Here is a 6,777-nt window from a genome sequence, read left to right as displayed (position 1 = left end):
TGAAGCTTTCACTTATCATAAATGTGTTGAATAGAAAAATAGAGTGGCGTCGCACTTTCTAATTTAAACTTATGCCATTGATCCTTGAAAAATCCTACGATCTGGGAAATACAACTAAGCTGACTCAGCTTTCTTCTTAACACATTGGCAGTCAAGCCAATAAAACACCTCCACCTCTACCTTTCCTTCAAGGCTGGTGCTTCAAATCGGGCCTATGCATGACTACGCACATGTGTCATCAACTCGCTAACTCATTATACATAATTCTTGAGCACCTTTCCATAGTGAGCTAGCGATGATCACTGATCTTACTTTAATCGTCTGGTAGACAATTGAAACAACCTTTAAGAACATGATGGTGGGTCCACTGCTCATTAACTTGGTATACCTAATTTTTGCACATCTCTTTATAGTGAGTCAACGAGCATTGTCGATCCAGACTTGATCTTGTGGACAACAATTTTACTTCAACAGTAGTGGGCCACACTCGCTAACTCACTATACTTAACTTTCGAGCACTTCTTCATAGCGATTCAACGCCACCCTTTGATCCCGACTCAATCTCACGATTAGAAATCTTTGTACCTAGTACACGGGAAGTGGGTCCATGATATTGTTGTCCATGATATGGGCCCTACAGATTTCTACCAAGCATTGCTCAAAAGTTTGACCAATGAATGGCAGAAAATGCCCTAACAATGCCAACATTTTTCGACCACTGTATTCGTCGAAGTTTCGACCAACCCACTGGATGGTTAAATTTTCAACCAAAAAGTTTTCAACCAGTTCCGTCTAGTTTTCCACCATGCATTAGTCAAAATTTTGACCAATGCCCTGTAGATTTCTACCAAGCATTGGTTGAAAGTTTGACCAATGAATGGCAGAAAATGGCTCAACAACCTGGACATTTTTCGACCAACGTATTGGTCAAAATTTTGACCATCCAGTATGTCTATCGAATTTTCAACCAAAAAATTATCGACCAATTTTTTGGTCAAATTTGGTTGAAGATTGGTCAAAAAATGGGTCAAAATTTTGACCAATAAAGGTCAAAAAATGAGCCCAAATGTACTAGTGTTATTACTTCATTCTCTAATTCAATACACCAGTCTTCTCATACCAGTCTATCCCATGATAGAGACTTCACAAAAATATATAAAAACCTTCAAAATAACTTCTCCAAATTGCTTCAGCCAACTCTCATCATTGAGTTGAAGTTCGGTCTTAAAGCAATAACAAGTTAAAAATTCCCTCTAACTTCCTAAAGTAGCCATTATGATTTAAAAATTTGAATTAAAACATAAAATGGCTTTATTAGACATTATAGCCTTTCTCATTATTAAATCCTTTCACCTAGTTTCCTAATACCCCTGCTAGAGTTTTTAAACACAATTTAAGACTTGGACATCATTAGTCCATAACAATCAAGTTCTTAGCCCATAAGAGGACATTACAAAATGAAAAGTAGTCCTTTGAGGACATTGTAAATATGCTAATGTATTGTACTATTTGAAAGTCATCATAGGTTCTAGGATCCTCCAATTAATCTGTTGACCCTAATTGTGCATTCCATCCTCCAGATTTTCTTTGAAGGTCTTGGAAGTCTACATAGTCTCCTTTTCCAAATTGGCTATGTGAGGTGCTCCAGCACCAATCTGGATCATTTTGAATGGGGGTTTATTGTTAATATTACAATAGAAAAAGATAGATTTGGAAGTGCAAGTTGCAAATTATCCACCATTAATTGGCCATACCTTTTCCTCAACTATCTATCTCACTTTCAAGAGAGACATGGGAGTTTGAGGGCCAAGAAACTAGGGCTTGGGTAGTTTCTTCCCATAATTGATAGCACCTAGGTTTGGAAAATACATGGATATCAGTTGTGGGGAGAAGTGCAAATTTGGAAGGATTTGAACCATCATTGGAACCCTAGTTTGCTAGTTGAAGTATTGCTTCATACCTATAGCAAAATCAAATTCCAGATATGAGTTGAACATGTTGATTATTGTAAAACTCCATCTAGAGTCCTAACTTAATGTATCTATTTCAAACATAACTACTCTTCATGAATTTTTGTGCATTAGATAACCTATATATTTGCTACTTAAATTGTATTAAATCTAAAGTTGTATTGCAACCTATAGATCATATGATTAGTCCATCTAGGTATTGGACAATATTGTTATATTTGAATATTGAGAATATCAATTATTGGGAACCTTTGTAAGATAATTAGTAGTAAAGGTGTTCCATTTCCTAGTTTCCTTATTGGCTGAAGGAGAACATTATCTCATAAAAGACACAATAAAAATTTAGCGAGGATATAACTAAGAAGAAGATAATAAGAGGGCTAGCAATTAGTCAAAATTCACAAGAAGTTATCATGGGAGTAACAAAGAATTTGTGACTAATCTCCTCCATCCTGAAATATCATTTACTAAAAAAGTTTTAATGACCCAAATTAGAGTCCCATATCCATGATTAATCATTGATATCTTTCATAAATATAGACATCATAGAGTGAAATTGATCACATAGGCACAACAGCCAGATATTCCTCTGAGATAAGCCTTATCAATTATATGCTTTAAACTAGCTAAATTTTTACATATTTTTTGATGTTGTGTCGATGATATTGTTTTTTGCCCCAAAAGATCTAGCCTTCTTATGAGCTCATAGTAGATTATTTGAGCACTCTTGTAAGTTCTATGCCACTCAAATTAGTTAACCCTATGGTATCTCTTCTATCTTGCTTTCATGTTGTGGAATATGTGGGCACAATGGTTCAAGAGGGTTTAACTTTTAACTTATACTCTACTATAGGATCTTTTTGTAATTGGTGCTCTTAGACTATTATTGTTTGTGTGTTAGGTAGTTTCAAGTTGATTAATTTTTAGATATTTCAATATAGACTGGGTCTCTCTGTTGAAGTAGCCTATCCACTGATTCATAGATATAATCAATGTATAAAAAGACACAATCCTTCACTATGATAGCCAAAAAGAAACTAAAATTTACCTCTCAAACCTTGGTCATAGCATATAATTTTTTTTATTCAAACTCTACTTTTGAAAAATACAATCAACATTTCTAAAGTTTATTTGTGACAAAATAAGACCTACAATTTATAATATATAACAATATTCAGTTATGTGTAACAAAACTAAAAATTACGAAATTCTATGCCTAACCATATACCAAAGGAACTAGAGACATTGACATACCTACTCTACTGTGGTGTACCCATTATCGGACTAATAACATCTAGATAATAAAGTACTTTTGTGGACAACGAGTGGCAATCCTTGACACCAATATCACATTGACAATTAAAATTAGATGTACATATGTATTAGTAGAGGAATAAGATGTTTGGAAAACCATGAAGTCTTATGAATAAGATGGTCTTCCTAGTTGCATTAGAGGAATAAGGATTAGTCTAAGATTTTGATGACTTTGCCAAGAAAGTGGGCAACATGTCAATAATACCAAGTATGTATCCTCATTGCCATTGACATGTTCAAGACATCATCATGAATTTTATAGACTATGATTGTGTAGATCAATTGATCAATAATTGCAAAGGACAGTTAGGATTAATGCATATTGATGATTCATCTAAATCGTACTAAGACTAATCATATAATTAATACTGTGTGGAAGCCAACCAATAGAGAAGGTCACTAAGCATCAAAAAGAAGATACTAATAAGATTACATTGATCAATATCAATTGAAGATATCGATCAAATACCTATTCAAAAAAAATGCATTGCAGAGTAGTGAGCAAGATTACAACCTCAGTTGAGACAAGTGTCAGAAATCACAAACAAGATTAAGGGAGTTGATAGAAGCATCAATGGTTGATAAGGAACAACAAACAATATTGAGGGTTGAAGAGTGAATGCAAGGGTAAAAGCACAAACATATGTCACCTTTTATAAAGAAAAGTGATATCAGAATGTGACAGTTCAACATTAATGACAAAAAAAATCGTATTTGCGTCTAAAATATGAAGATGATGTAAACTGATGAAATGTATATCTATTTAGTTCTGTAATAACTAAACAATCATAGAGCAGGACAAAGATTAATAGATCAACTAAGAAGAGGATCCATGTTCACCATCAAAGAACAAAATTAATGGAGAACATTTTCAAGAATCAATGAAGGCTAGTGGCAACTAGTATTGGCTAAGGCATGAACCAATCACATTAGAGGCTAATGTTTTTGAACATTAATGATTGAATAACATCCATAATTAATATCACAAACAATGATTGATAAAGATAAAAAAGACTACCTTATCCATAATATGATAGTTTATGTTAATGTTAGCATTGAGTTATTAACAAATTGATGTCATTATGCACAGAAAAAATGTTAATCCATTCTCAACAATTACTAATCATGCATAGGTACCTTGATGATGGTAATCAAACCTGATTTGGATTAAGATAGTGAATTATTATATATTTTGATAAGTAATTCATAATGAAAGGAGGCAATTACAAGAGTGTGTTACAATTAGCTGTTATGAAGAGTGACATTACAAAGAGATAGAGATAATTCTTTATCCTTCATGACTTCTCACACCAAGTGCATGGTATAAAAGGACATTCATTATCATTTATTTCAACATCAATTTGAAATAAACATGTTATGTTGAATGACTACCTTTTGCATTATTGGTTGTACACATTAAAGAAAGATCAAACACAGGATCTCTGTTGCAAGAATTATTCAATCATATAAGACATAGCAACATTTCCAAAATTTCATAAGCCTATCAAAAAATCGAAAACATCAAATCTCACTTTAAGCAATAATTATATTTGATTGCAACCAATGAAGGATTATATTAGAAACAACATTAATACAATTTTATAGCCATTACCAATAAATAAGGATTAGATATTGCATGTTATCATAGTCATACTAGTGATAGCAATTTGCATTGGTAGAAGCAATACCATTACATCTCCATTGCATATAGTTTATATTGACATAATTGACATAGCAAGGATCATTCCATTAAGTGCAAGAAGTATCAATTCTTTTTAGCATATATATAATTGTATATATCAGAGATAGCAAGTGAAATTGTTCATTGTTATTTTCCACACAATTATATTCATAGCATCCATTACATAGTTTAATTGAGAACTCAAATATTCTAAGTGTAGGGATTGCAGAAATTATCTTATAATGAAATTAAATAGGGATTGCAATAATTATCTTATAATGAAATTAAATCTTCCAATCAATTATCATTGAGATAAATGAAATTAAAATGTTGAAATCACTTATAGACTATACTATGGTAAATGTTGTCTGATGACCCATAACCATTTCTATTCTAGTTTGAATCTGATGTGGGTCCAACACCACCACATTTTGGTTTGAATAAGTTTCACTTCTATATATTTATGTAGTCTTATTACCTAGAAACTAATTGTAGTGAATGTGTTTTGATGACTTTTACTCTTTTAGGCATTCATTATTTTTTGGTTGGAATATACTGTGTACATGTAAATTTGTTTAGTTGTCATTTGGTTGATTCTATATATTTGTTTTTGTGTTGCTTCATTTTTATTTAAAATTGATGAAAGATTGTAGTAATGCAAAAATGAATACTATTCCTCATCTTATACTATTTTCATATTAATATCTTGTGGAGATTGTATTTTTTTGGACTGTACAAGGTTTTCTTAAGTGACCCAATATTTGATTGTTTTGTAAGAAGAAGTGATACTGATTCAGAAGAATTTTTTAAGATGAAAGTGAAAAGGATGCAAATCAAAAGACACCCATGGTATGATGATGGATTGGAAGGTTTCCATTTGGGAAGGTATTATTCTATTTTTTTATTCTAGCTTATAGCTCATTTAAGACCTTCTTGATGAAAGGTTGAGACTACTAGCAAGAAGAGGACTTTGTTGGAGTCATTTACAAAACCTAAAATTACTTCTGATAAAAAGGAAAAGACAATAGTAACCAGTGAACCACAAAAGTCAGGTCAGTGCTTAAATACTTTCTCATTAACAATGTGTTGATATTTTGAAAACCAATTTGATATTGAAACTTGTCTTAAATTATGAAATTGGTAACATGACTAGAGGGAAGTTTCAATTATTTGAAAGGAAATGGCTTACACTCAATTAATAATAAATCTAAGTGAAGATGAATTTATTTTAGACTAAATTCTAGTTGACATGGGTGATCAACCTTATTTTTGTGTTCTTGGTTACCTTCTACATCACTATTCTCTAGCAGATTTCATTTTCATTGAGCATTTAAGGAATTTGTTAGATTTCTCCAATGTTAATGACCGAGTAAGTAGTTATAATTCGAATTGAATTATATTATAGGTTTTAACATTTTAAAAAAATCTTATGTATTCTGTATGGATGATGGCCTTTCCTTTATGCTTGGTTAAAACACAGGGAATAGACTAGTGGCTTTTCTATCTATAATTGATATGAAATAGGAAAACAATGATGATTTGTGTTTATTTTTGTTCCTATTATGTTTAGTTTTTATGATGACAAATAATTTCAAACAAGGAGGGACCCATAGTGGATACATTTACATATTTTTCCACCTTAGTCACTAATTAATTCATTTTAAACATATATGCACTTGAAGTACAAATATTTTCAACCAAGAAAGAGAAATATGGAAGAAAATAATAGAGCTTTAACACTGTCACATTGTTAAGCAATTAAGATTCATGAAGGCATCTACTAAGCTTGCTTCTATTCACAGATTTGTCTCC

This window comes from Cupressus sempervirens, chromosome 1 (assembly GCF_028749045.1).
Source record: "Cupressus sempervirens isolate cs-2001-9-10 chromosome 1, ASM2874904v1, whole genome shotgun sequence".
NCBI lineage: Eukaryota > Viridiplantae > Streptophyta > Pinopsida > Cupressales > Cupressaceae > Cupressus > Cupressus sempervirens.
This window is presented reverse-complemented; position numbering follows the sequence as displayed.